The sequence below is a fragment of the Microtus ochrogaster genome, chromosome 4, assembly GCF_000317375.1.
Source record: "Microtus ochrogaster isolate Prairie Vole_2 chromosome 4, MicOch1.0, whole genome shotgun sequence".
Classification (NCBI taxonomy): domain Eukaryota; kingdom Metazoa; phylum Chordata; class Mammalia; order Rodentia; family Cricetidae; genus Microtus; species Microtus ochrogaster.
The window spans coordinates 63,214,937-63,229,221 of record NC_022011.1 but is presented as its reverse complement, the minus strand read 5'-3'; positions in this window follow the sequence as shown (position 1 = coordinate 63,229,221).

The window sequence follows — 14,285 nt, the reverse complement described above, 5'->3', positions numbered from 1 at the left end:
AAGGAAGCCATGGTCCACATTTACCATGAGATGCTAGTAGCCACGTGCACACAGGAGGCACTGAAAAAGAATATTCTTACATGTGGAGTAAAATTTGCAGGTAAGAACTAAAATCAGGAACAAGTCAAGGCTGTCTACTCTCTCCGTATCTATTCAATATAGTGCTTGAAGTTCTAGCTAGAGCAATAAGACAACAAAAGGAGATCAAGGGAATACAAATTGGAAAGGAAAAAGTTAAAAAAAATCACTATTCACAGATGATACGATAGTATACATAAGTGACCTCAAAAACTCTACTCAGGAACTCCTACAGATGATAAACACCTTCAGCAATATGGTGGGATATAAGATTAACTTTAAAAAAAATCAGTATTCCTCCTATATACAAATGATAAATGGGTCAAGAAAGAAATCCAAGAAACATCACCCTTTACAATAGCCACAAATATAAAATACCTTGGGGTAACTATAAACAACTGAAAGACCTGTAATGACAAGAACTTTAAGTCTCTGAAGAAAGAAACTGGAGAAGATATCAAAAAATGAAAAGATCTCCCATGCTCTTGGATAATAAAAATAGCAATCTTATCAAAAGCAATCTACAAAGTCAATGCAATCCCCATCAAAATCCCAACACAATTTTTCACAGAAACATCCCTGATTTCAAACTCTACTATACAGCTATAATAATAAAAACATATTGATATTGGCATAAAAACAGACAAGTGGACCAACGGAATCCAATCAAAGACTCTGACATTAATTCACATAACCATGAACACCTGATTTTTGACCAAGAAGCCAAAATGGTACAATGGAAACCTTTTTAACAAATGGTGCTGACATACCTGGATATACACAAGACAAGTAGAAGATTGCAAATAGATCCATATCTATCCCCATGCACAAAACTCAAGTCCAAGTGGATCAAGGACCTCAATATAAATCCAGTTACATTGAACTTGATAGAAGAGAAAGTGGGAAGTAGCCTTCAATACATTGGCACAGGAGAATACTTCCTAAATATAGCAGCAGTAGCACAGACACTGAGAGCAACAATCAATAAACGGGACCCCCTGAAACTGAAAAGCTTCTGTAATGCAAAGGACATGGTCAATAAGACAAAATGAACAACAGTATACAGAATGAGAAAAGATCTTCACCAACCCCCACATCTGACAGAGAGCCAGTCTCCAAAATATATAAAGAAGTCAAGAAACTAGAGACCAAAATACCAAGTAACCCAATTAAAAAATGGGGCACAGATCTAAAGAGAGAATTCTCAGCAGAAGAATCTCAAATGTCCAGAAGACATTTAAGGAATTGCTCAACATCCTTAATCATCAGGTAAATGCAAATCAAAACAACTCTGTGATACCATATTATACCTGCCAGAGTGGCGAAGGTCAAAAATACTGAGGACAGCTTATGTTGGAGAGGATGTGGAGTCAGGGGATCCCTCCTCCACTGCTGGAGGGAGTACAAACTTGTACAGCCACTTTGGAAACCAGTATGGAGGTTTCTCAGAAAATTGGAACTCAATCTACCTCAAGACCCAGCTATACCACTCTTGGGCATATACCCAAAGGATGCTCAGTCATACCACAAGGACACTTGCTCAACAATGGTCATAGCAGCATTATTCATAATAACCAGAACCTGGAAACAACCTAGATGTTCCTCAAATGAAGAATGGGTAAAGAAAATGTGATATATTTACACAATGGAGTATTACTTAGCATCAAAAAAATAACAACATCAAGAAATTTGCAGGCAACTGGGTGGAACTAGAAAAAAAACCATCCTGAGTAAGTAACCCAGACTCAGAAAGAGAAACACGGCACATACACACGCATTAGTGGACATTAGATGGAAAGCAAAGGATAACCAGACTACAATCCACAGCTCCGGAGAAGCTAGGCAACAAGGAGGACCTAGGAGGGACCCATGGATGAGGTAAACTGGGGGTGAACAGGGTGGTAAAGGGAAGGGGATGGGAAATGAGAACATGAGGGAATGGGAGGGTCAAGTCAAAAAGGATAGAGTGGGAGAGCAATGAAAGAGATATCTTGATAGAGAGAGCCACTATGTGGTTAGAGAGAAACCTGGTGCTAGGGACATTCCCAAGAATCTACAAGGTTGACCGAAGAAATAGTGGACAGGGTACCCAAACTGGCCTTCCCCTGTAATCTGATTGGTGACCACCCCAACCATCTTCATAGAGCCTTCATTCAGTAACTGATGGAACCAGATGCAGAAATCCACAACCGAACACCAGGCAGAGCTACCGAAATTCAAAGAGAGGGAGGAGAGAATACATGAACAAGGGAGGTCAAGATCATGATGGAGAAATTTACAGAGACAGAAGAACCGAGCTCATGAAAACTTAGGAACTCTAGACTGACAGCTGTGGAGCCTCCATGGAACCAAACTACGCCATCTGTATGTAGGAAAACATTGTGAAGCTTGGACTATCTGAGAGTCCCCTAGCAGAGGGACCAGGATCTATCCTTAATGTATGAGCTAGTTTGTTGGAATCCTTTCCCTCCCTATAGTGGGATGCCATGCTCAGCCTTAATACAGGGGGGAGGGGCTCTGTCTTGCCCCAACTTAATGTGTCTGACTTTAGTGACTTCCCATGGGAGCCCTTACCTGTTGGGAGGAGTAGATGGGGTGTGGGCTGGAGGGGAAGCAAGGGAGGTGTAAGGAGGAGTAGGAGGAAGAACTGTGGTTGAAATGTAAAAGGAAAATTTTAAAATTTAATTAACTAAAAAAAAAAAATCAAGAAACCTAAAGCACAATTAACCTAAAGCCCCTCCCCCAGAGTGTCTGATTTTTCAGACTGTGGCTTTTTCTCATCTTTCTGACCTAGCTGGTGAGCAAGCACAGGATAGGTGGAGAAAAGGCCCTTAGGAAGAAAGAGCATTAAAAGAAGGACAAAGAACTCATACCACAGTGCTCCTGCTCCGTTTTCTTAAAATTCACCAGGCCAATACGATAGTAATTCAGAAATGACATTTTGTTGTTGTTGCTGCTGTTGTTGTTGTTTATCCAAAGAATGACGAAAAACCTTCTCTCAGACAGTATTGGCAGAGCACAATGCTTCAGACACGTCCTAAAACCTTCTCGTTTGAACTGGAGTCCAATCCAGACCTTGATTTTCATGGCCCAGTGGATGTGTTCCAAATCCATCCAAGTCCCAGAGAATCAGAGATTGGCCTTGACCTCCAGTGTAACCCTGGACTGGACGGGTCCACCCTTGCCAACGCCAACCCTCTGTTGGGATTCCATGAATCTCCTCTAGGCTTTCCTTAAGAAATGGCCCTAGACTACCTGAGAGCATCGCTGGGCCAGGAGAACTCTGGCTACCATGTCACACCTCAACAGTTCCGCTCCAAAGGAACCCCAACCCCCAACTCTCAGGGTTCAGTGAGAGCTGCGCATCCTGCTAAGCACCAAGTGCCACGCTGGCTGGTTGCCTTGATCTCCTGGCTGTGTTCCACCGAGAAGGTCGTTTTTACTATAGGAGAGCAATACCCCACGATAGTGGCCTTCAGACCACAGCTAATATCCCAGTGTGGGAAAGAAGTCCCCGAACAATTTCTGCCTCCACCTGGCCAAGGAGAGTGGCTCCTCGCAGTTGTGAATTAGAGCACTGTCTGGTGTCAGTCCAAAGAACCAGTTTGGGAATCTACTCTGGTAAAGAAAATAACAATAACTACAACAAAAGATAGCAAGACTAGGTAAATGCTCTTTACTTCTCTTCATGGGCTTTTTGAGACTCTAGTCAGGAAGGACTTCTCCAAGTGTAACATACGTCCTCCTTGAGCCAATAGAAGCCATATGGTTCCCACTGCCATTGGAAATGGCACAGAGTTCCTAAACACTGTCCATATTATGTGATATGAAATGTCCCCGGGGCCTCTCTCTGTCTTCTTTTTTAGAATAAACAAGTTTTCTTCTCAAAGTCCAAGGTGACTGTCCAGCTTATTTCACGGACTGCCTTAATCTCGAAAAACTGACTCTTTAAAAAAGTCTTGGATCACTGCATGCTCTGCTCGTCAAGCATTTAAACCAGCCCCCCTCTGCTGTGCCCACTGCACACTACACCAAGCCGAGTGAGCCAACAGCTGCTTTTTGGAGCATCTGTCACTGCTGACCCTAGGTTACTGCTGGAGTGTGTGCTTCCAGCATTTACCTAAAATTATTATGTCCTCCAGTGACATAATACACAAGGGGGACAGGAAGAGTGTCAGCCTAATGAGGTGGCAAATGGTGTCCACTAATCTCCAGGTAAAAACTGGTACAAGCCAGGTTGTGTGGTAATCAAGTCACCGAAAGGCCTTTGACCCTTGGACAACAGCAGCCTTTGTCCACACCTGAGAGGAAAATGAACCACCTCCTTTCTAGTGCTAATAAGTTGAGCAGAGAAGGGGTTAGGTTCCACGGGAAAATGTGTGCTCAACCTCCCCGGGCAAGCATCTAAAGCAAGAGACTCCAGAGTGCAGTAATTGCTCCTGTCTGAAACCCGAGCATCTTTGGAAGAGGTTCACCTGGGTCCTTGAGTGATTCAGCCTTCATGGTGTTTGGTATGCAGTGGCCCTCCATACTGGTTTATATAATGAATTAATGAATGAATAAATGAGCTATTAAGATTTGCACTTGGTTCTGAATTTCCTGAATACCCGAGCAAATGGAAAATCATGCTGATGTGTGCAATTCTCGTGTGTGCAAGAGAGAAAGAATATCACTCAGAAGACACAAGGCTGCTAGCATTGTCTGAAGAGTGCTGAGCATTTGATTCTATATAATCCTAAAATCCTCAGCAGAAATCTGTGGAAAAATAAACAAAAGCAACTTGGGGAGGAAAGGGTTTATTGCATCTTAACAACTCTCAGGTCCCAGTGCCTTCACTGAGGGGAGTCAGAGCAGGAGTTCAAGGTAGAAACCTAGAGGCAGGAACTGAAACAGTGGCCGGGCCACAAGCCCATGAGCAGCACCACCCACAGCAGGCTGGGCCCTTCCTTATCAATCATTAATTAAGAAAATGCCCAATAAACTCACCTGTAGGCCAACTTTGATGGGGGAATTTTCTCAATTAAGATTCGCTCTTTCCTAGATAGGTCTAGATTTGTGTCAAGTTGACAGAACCAGCCAAGCAGATTGACCCTTTGTCAACTTGACACACAGATGGCCACTCAACCATAACCATTCCTTTCTTGTTTATTCCCAAGAGCTCACATTCATTTCATATCACAATATAAAACATTTCAACTTTTAAGGCACGGTTTTTAAAAATTCAAACTCTTTAAAAAGTTCACTTTTTCTAAAAGACCCTGTCTTTTGTAACACTCTGAGCCTCTCCAGAATATCCAAAATTACTTTAAAATTACAGTCGCTCAGTTGTGGTTCACGTGAAATAAAAAAACAAGTTAGAGATTTATTCTTTCAAAAAGGAAGAGCCAGGCCAGAGTTGCAGTCAGATCAAAGCAAAACCAAAATCCAATGGTGTAAGGGGCTCAATGTGAGATATCTGGGATTTGCTCATGATCTTGTGAGCTCTAAAAGGTCTCGCCAGCTCCACTTCTCTGGCTCTGCTATCCAAAGCACACACGGTTTGCATCAGAGGCTCAAGCCAGCTCCCACTCCACCCGTGATGCTGTCCTTGGTAGTTGCCCCAGGCACTGGCATCTCCAAAATGCTCGGGTCTCCACTGCAACTTGACTGTTCTTTCACTACCAGCCTGTCCCATGCTCTCCTCAGGGATTCTGCCCCTGCCCACATGATACCAAGACTAAACTTCTCTCCATGACGCCTTTAATTCTGGGGATCAAGGCTGCGCCTTCGCCAATGGTTTCTCTTGCCCTCTTACTATGCCGAGCCTAGACTGCTTTCCCTGACCCCTTCATGCCTTCCATACCAGTACCACCTGGGAAAATCATACATATTACCAAGTCCAGCTGCCAGCAAGAGGTATAGTCTTGACTCCCTCTGAACCATAGCTGCTGTGTGCTGACCCTGAGGAAACACTTCCTAGATGTTGTTCTCTTCTTAGTCACAGAAGATTTTGTCTAAGCTGATCCGTATCAACTGTCCCAGCAAACGACAATTTCACTTTACTGGTTCTGGTCTCTTGTTAATCACAAGTGATTCCTTAGCTGACTAGAACCACAGATTCTTAATTCAAAATATCAAACAGTCCCCATGGAGACTTGAAGTGGTTCTCAAACTTCCCTCTGACACTTCGGAAGCCTGGCCTCCACTGTCTGTACTGTTGTCAGCATTACCTTCTAAGTTCCCTCAGTAGCTTAAGCTCTGAACACTTGGCTTTTCTAAGGCAAAGTGCCAAAGTCCTTCTGCGATCCTCCCCAAAACATGATCAGGTCAGTCACAACAATATCCCACAAATCTGGTGCCAATTTCTCTGTTGGTTCAGTTGCTGCAGCTGTGATAAAGATCTTGACCAAAACCACTTAGGGAGAAAAGGGTTTATGGCAGCTTACAGCCCTCAGGTCCACTGAGGGGAGTCAGGACAGGAACTCAAGGTAGGGACCTGGAGGCAGGAACTGAAACAGAGGTCATGGAGGAACCCTGTTTGTTAGTTTGCTCCTCATGGCTTGCTTGGCCTGTTTCTTATACAACTCAGGACCACCAACCCATAGGTGGTATCATCCACAGCAGACTGGACCCTTCCACATCAAATATTAATCAAAAAATGCCCAATAAATGTGCCTATAGGCCAATCTTGATGGAGAAATTTTTCTCAATAAAGATTCCCTCCTCCTAGATATGTCTAGATTTGTGTCAAGTTGACAAAAACCAATCAGGAGACTACCCATACCTACTTACATGGCAAATATCAAGGTCTGTGGCATCCTTGCCAGCCTTTATGGTTGTGCTGTGGGAACTCGATACTCACTCCCATTAGCTGACAGGGGCAAGAACAGGACCAGCGGCTGAAGTGGTGATGAATTCCCAAATTTTAAATTGGGCTTAGAAACACATGTGTGGTTTCTCAGCAAGAGGTCAGGTACCACTTGCTCACCATGTCCTAGTTCTAGACTTATTTTCCATTGTAGACAAGAGAGTCATAGTCTACACATTCAAACGGCTGCAAAGAATAGCAGAGAATGTATGATTTAAGTGTAAGAAAACTAATTCTGAGGCTGGAGCAATGACCCGGCAGTGAAGAATGCTAACTGTTCTTGCACAGAAGCAGGCATCCACTCTACAACCGCACAACTTCCTGTAACTCTAGTTCCAGAGGATCCAACCCCATCTCTGACAGCCTTGGGCTTGTGGACACATGGTGCAAGTGCGCAGCGCGCGCGCGCGCACACACACACACACACACACACACACACACACACTCCAGTGAGTAACATCACATATACATCACATATACATTCTATGCCCAGGAAGCTCGACACTGCCCTATACTGTGCTAGGGTCTAAGCAGGATAAAGGAACTCAGAGGAAACAATCAGCCTTCTGAGTTTTGGAATTTAATGGCAGCTTATAAAGGGTGAAATGACTGGTTCCTGCGTCAGCCAAGATGAAGTTTAACAGCAATCTCATAAGACAGTGCCCCAGAGAGAGGTTTTAAAATTTAAATGTGTGTTTCTTTGACTCAGCAAGTTTTTGGCATGTGTTTTAGCAAAATAATAGAACAGTTCTTCATAAAGTATAAAGATAAACATATGGGGAATTTTTTGTGCTACATATGGAAAAATAAAAATAATCCGAGTATCTGTTCACAGAACTGTTGTTAATTGAACCATGGCTTATTTGTTTACTTATTTTAGACAGGGTCTCACTATGTATTTCTAGCTGGTCTGGAACTCTCCAATGTACACCAAGCTTGCCTCAGACTCACAAAGATCTCCCTGCCTCTGCCTCCCAAGTACTGGGGCTAAAGGTGTATGGGACCACACCCCCGCTTCAAAAGACTATAATGTTGCTCTTGAATACATAGATGTTAACTGAACATCTGCGTTGCAGAGTTGGGTATGAGGTACATGAGTTACATAAGACATGCCAAATCCATATCCTTCTTGAGTTTATTATCTAGATGCAATGTTTTAATACTTTTTTTTTTAGATTTATTCATTCATTTTACATGTAGGAATGTTTTCTCTGAATCTATGCCTGGTTTGGTGCCCTCAGAGGTCAGAAGAGGATATCACGTTCCTGGAACTGGAGTTGTGGATGACCCTGTGGATGCTGGGAACTGAACCTGGGTCCTTTGCCAGGGTACAGTGCTCTTAACCACTGAGCCATCTCTCCAGCCCGAAAACATTGTGTGTATGTTGTTTTTTGAGACATGAGTTTCTCTGTATAGCCTTGATTGACCTGAAACTCACTCTGTAGACCAGGCTGGTCTCGAACTCTGAGATCTGCCTGCCTCTGCCTCCCGAGTGCTGGGATTAAAGGTCACCCCACTGCCTGGCTTTTTTTTTTTCCTAAAACAAAATTTTAATTGATAAACCCCAAAATGGCTACCCGTTTTTGAAATAGCTATACATTTTCCTCCATCTAGATAACGCCAGACTGCCTTAAAGGAACACTTTACAAAGAGACCCGGGCTTCTTCAAGTGCCTACTGATCAAGCAGGAAGCACTGGAGTTGTTTAAAAATAAGGCAGTGACTCCAGAGTGTGCGCCGGGACTCAGGCTTTGATAGCATACACTAGCTTCAGGAACCAACAGTGAATTTAACCTGACAATCCAGATACCACTGACTCTCAGGATCCCAATAAGAGTTAAAGGACCGGGGCTCAACAGTTAGGAGCACTTGCTGTTCCTGCAGAGAACCCAGGTTTGGCTCTCAGCACCCAAATAGTGGCTCACAACCTTCTGAAGCTCCAGGTCCAGGGAACTCAATGGCCTCTCCTAACCTCCATGGGCCACAGGCATGAATACAGCGCACAAACATAAGTGCAAGCAAAATACACACATAAAATAAATAATAAAAAACATTAAAAAAAAGAGTTCAAGAACAAAAAGAAAATACTAAACTCTTTACAAGATGTCAGAAGTATTCACTTCTCTCCCCACATGGCTGATTCTGAGGATTTAACCACCGGCTGCCTTTGTCTTGTATCTTATTATACAATTTAAAAGAAAATATATACATCAAAAAAACATTTCAGTGAGGAATGGTTTGTGCTAGACCAAAGGACTTTTAATTTTCCTTTCTCTTTTCTCTTTCTAGCCACACAAGCAGAACTCAATTAATCTTCTGGCCCTCTGTACGGATGCTTTGTGTTTCTTAGCACTACTTCCTCATAGATGAAGCTGCTTTGGGACCACTGTTAAGGAAGCAGAGTGTATTAGCTTCCCCTCACCTGTGTTCCCATCTGTCTCCACAAAACAATCACTTTCCCATACAGCCTAAGTCATCCAAGACAGACTCCTGAACAGCCGCGGGAAGGCACGCCCTGTCAAGCATCCTGCAAGTTCCGAACGCATACACCCCCCTTGCCGTTTGTTTCTGCTGATGCTTTTCCTTAATACCCACATTCCACTTAATGCCACAGCCCGAGAGTGAGCACAGCCAAAATTCTCAGTAGACTATCTATCAGATGGTTGCAAACAGAGAGATAAAATCCCGCAGCATAAATAAGCTGGCTTCCGGGCTTACTGCCCTCTGGGAAAGGGAAGTTCCAATGGTGAATGCACTGGGAAGCTATCAAGAACCCCAATTTCCTGATGCTGGAGCTGGCCTCCTACTATCAGGTTCTTCCAATGGCCATGGCGGTTCTTTCACTTGGTCGAGGCAAAGGCACTTAGGATGTTTCTAGGAAACCCAGTATGCTTGTACGATGTCCGGTCATCACAGGCTGTCAGGAGCTTAGTGCAACGAGTGGGAAACAACCGTGTCATCTGAAGCAATGTTCTGATGAGATTTACAAACTTAAGGAAACCTGTGAAGCCAATATAATTTTCGTTTTGCTTGGCTTACCAGAAGGCTCTGCATCAGACATGAGTCCTAGTAACTCATTTATTCATCTGTGAAATCAACAACCATACATGGGATCCCTGTTTCAGGTTAAACACCATGCAAGGTGTGAGTGGCTTTGGGTTCAAAGACACAGTGCAGGCCTTCAAAGGAGACAGGAAAAGACACTGAGTCCACAGCTGGTCATTACTGAAATTGAGACGCATAGAATTCTCTAGAAGCCCAGAAGAGCAGCATCTCACCCAGCCTGGCCTGGAGAGGAAATACAGGAAACAAAAAAAGACAGGGACCCTTTAAAACAGCATCAGCACTGGTTCTTGGTCAATGATCTCTAATTTAGTTTCTGGTTTCTTAGCTTGGCAAATATGTTCAATCTCTTAGATCCTCTAACTGGGTGTGGTGGCATGCACCTGCAGTCCCTCTAGCTGGGTGTGTAGTGGCATGCACCTGCAGTCCCTCAAGCTGGGTGTGTAGTGGCATGCACCTGCAGGACCTCTAGCTGGGTGTGTGGTGGCATGCACCTGCAGTTCCTCTAGCTGGGTGTGCTGGCATGCACCTGCAGTCCCTCTAGCTGGGTGTGTGCTGGCATGCACCTGCAGTCCCAGCTACTTGGGAGACTGAACAGCAAAGTTTAGACCCAATATTAGAGACTAGCCTAGATAACACAAAAAGACCCATTCTGAAAATTAAAAAATAAAAATTTTAAACCCCCATAAAAAGTTTGAAAAATACATGTGTATTCATGTGCACATATTTGAGCATACACACAAAGCTCATACAGTAATAACTTTCCAACCCAAATAAAACTTTTAAAATTAAAAAAAAAATAACAGCAAGTATCAGGCATTATAAGGGTCAAGTCCAAAAGAAACCGGGCACAGGGTAACTGTGATGTCTATTAGCAGACCAAAGCACATGCTGAACTCTAGGCTCTCAGCAGGTACCTGTTAGAGTCCAGTGCTGGCATCCAGTTCCTCTCAGTTCTTCTTATCCACCCTCTACTCTAAGCCTCTCCAGCCCATGAACTTCCCTTCCCTCCTTCCAGCTTCTGACCTATAAAACCTTGCCGTTTAGGCTACCTGCTCTTTTTTGCCCTCTCTTCTCTTGATCCTTCCGGTTTTCTTTCCCCTCTTGGTCCCCTCTCTTGGCCCTCCTTCCTCTTCTCTCTCTCTTTTCCTCCTCTCTCGCCTCCCCCCAACACACGCACATGGTCCAGTTCAGCCCATGTCATGTTTAATCTACTACTTTCTCTCCTGCTCTACACTTTTCCAGATGCCCCTGGCTGTACTTTCCCTCTATCTATAATAAGAACCTTATCCTCAACCATCCTTGGGTGGCCATGTCCTCATTTCATTCAACAAGGATTCTGGGAAAATCAGACATAACCAGAAATAATTTTTAAATAGTTGCTGGTTACTGTGAATATTTCTGGTGATTCCAATCTAAATTTGGTTTAAACATGAAGGTATTATATTAGTTTAGTACATTCTTTATTTCTTTTTAGATTTATTTATGCCTATGGGTGTATTGTCTGTGCACACCAAAAGAGGGCATGGGATCCCATGGGGCTGCAGTTATAGACAGCTGTGAGCTGTCATGTGGGTGCTGGGAATTGAACTCAGGACCTCTGGAAGAGCAGCCAGTGCTCAGAACTGCTGACTCATCTTTTCGGTTCTATTTTGCATATTCTTAACCGTGTCTGTTGAAATACCAATGAAGCTAACATACCAACTGCAAAGGTTTCTACAGAGCATTTCTAGGCCAGGAGATGGTGATGGACAACCCAGACTGGCTATGTGGCTTCCAGATCCTGGCTCTCTTCCAGATGTGGCTAAGGCGGAGTCAAAGCATTCCTTTGCTAGCTCCTATACCAGCTTTTTCCCTCTGCCATATCATATGCTGCACCAGAATGGGGTCGCTGGCATAATTTCAAGTTATATCATTGATTCAAATCTATCCCTGAGCAAAACTGCTTTTATTTCAAATGAGAACTCTCTAGTGATCTACAGAGTAGAGGCAAGAGGCAGTAAAACAACTCTACATTTGAGCAAGCATCCCATCCCCAAGGAATGGTTCTCTGTGCCTACAAATACCTTGAAAGCGATAAAAAGTTTGGGAAGTTGGAGTCCTCTTTTGTGTCTTTCTACGATGCCAGAATTCTGCATAATATCATGAATTTGGTGCTTAACAACTGCGTGAATAAAACCCATTCCACACAAGAGTCTTCCTGAATAGTGGTGACTTCATAAAGTTATGAGAAAAGACAACGTCCCACTTCTCAATCAGAATTAGCAAGGAAATGCATGGGGCGTTAGGGGAGAGTTACAGAAACGGGCTGGTCATGTCCTTTCGATAATCCCTGGCCTGCCTTCTCAGCTGATGTCCTCAGGACTCTGGGCTCAAAAGCCACCTGTCAGAAAGGCCTTTCCTGGTCACCTTTGTACAAGATGGTAACTCCTGATCCTCCTGATCCTTCCTCCAGCCCACTGGTTTGCTCTTTTGTCCACCCTTAAAGCCCCCCCCCAACACACACACACACACACACACACACACACACACACACACACACTTCTTTTTGCATTGCACATCCTTATCACCAGTAATCATTTGCCCGTTCCCTTCACCCAGAACAGTGCCCTGAGAGCAGGGTCATGTTTAGTTCACGACCTTTTCTCCAGTAGTTGGCACCAAATAGGCATTTAGCCAACGTTTGACAGATGAATTTTTCCAGTCTTCACTCACGTCCAATCTGTGGGTCTCTACACAGAAACCAAAGCACACCGAAGGTGGAAAGAATGTCTTTCTGACTTCCTGCTCACGCTGGTTCTTGCAAAGAGTAGTTCCCTGCAGAAGGCCAAGGCCAACCTAAGAAGACGTCTCAAGAAGCCTTGTCAACAACAGTCCTGCATCTGTACTTGACTAACTGGTTAATATATGCCGACTTCTAACACCTACTCTGCGGACTCCCAAGCTCATTCTTTGGGAGTTTCCCACTAGGAGGATGTATCAGGTACAATATCTACTTAAGATCTCAAACTGAAAGAGATGCCTACTGGATGCACTGACTTCCTTTGTGGCTGCGGCACGGGACTCAGGCAAGCCGCAATCATTAACCACACTGCATACAATATCAATCACACCTCTTCAAGTGGACCTCACAGTCCCAGTTTATTCAGTAATCAAAATCCCTCTGCTTCCTGGATATAAGTCTATCGTACTCTTCAGATTTTGCTAAATCTGATCAAAGAAAAAACTATTCCAATATTCACAGAAATTAGGAGTCAGGATCACCCAGTGTCACTGGGGTTCCAGAACCCAGTAAAAGAGAGCTGGAAAAGGGACTAAACAAACATTGCAACTCCAGACCTGTAATCATTCTCAGTCCGCCACTACAACAGAACACATCACCGAAAAATAAATTTTAAATAAGTCAATAAATAAGAAAACATTTGTCTGCAAAAGCCTTCAGCTTTGAGCGGCTTAATTGTAAGTCTCAGTATTGTATCTTGGCGCTTGCTAACAAAGTCTTCCACTAAACTGCCTGCCAAGGAGCAATGAAGCAGAGCTCCAGCAATTCCTTCAACAAGCTGCTGAGAATGCAAGGCTAATTTAGCGGGGCTGGGCCAAGCACAGCTAACGAACGGCTCTTCTGTAAGAGGGAAACAAGCTGCCCGTGTGCTTCAGCAGTAACTCTCCTGACCAAGCAGCTCTGAAAGGTTTGAAGCCTTTCTCCTGTCAACGTGCAGCTGGAAACAAGTTCATTTCCATCTGCAGCAAAGGAGAGACGGCCAAAGTATGGGCTTCACCCAGCGCCCACTGGCATCAGCCAGATATTGGGGTAGCTGGGTTGCATCCAATCCCTTCAGAACCATGCTCTACTTCTTAGGAACCCAGGTAACTTTGCTAAACCCCTTCTCTTTGTACCAAGTAGAAACTGAATCATGACATACAGGAAGTGAGCCCTACCCCATATCAGCCCTTTGAACAGGCTGCACAGGTTGCAGAATGTCACCTTTGCTTGCTACACACCGGGTGTCAAGCACGGCCTGGAGAGCTGAAGCTTTCAACACCACGAAAACCCACCTTCATCCTAGGACTGGCTCTTCTTTATAATGGCAGTTAACTGAACTCTCGTCTGTCCTGATTTGTCTATGTAACAATGTGAAGAGAACCCACAGAGGCAGCTGTACCCAAGCTGACTGCACAGCTGTACCCACACTGATGGCACAGCTGTACCCACACTGACTGCACAGCTGTACCCACACTGACTGCACAGCTGTCTGTACCCACACTGACTGCACAGCTGTCTGTACCCACACTGACTG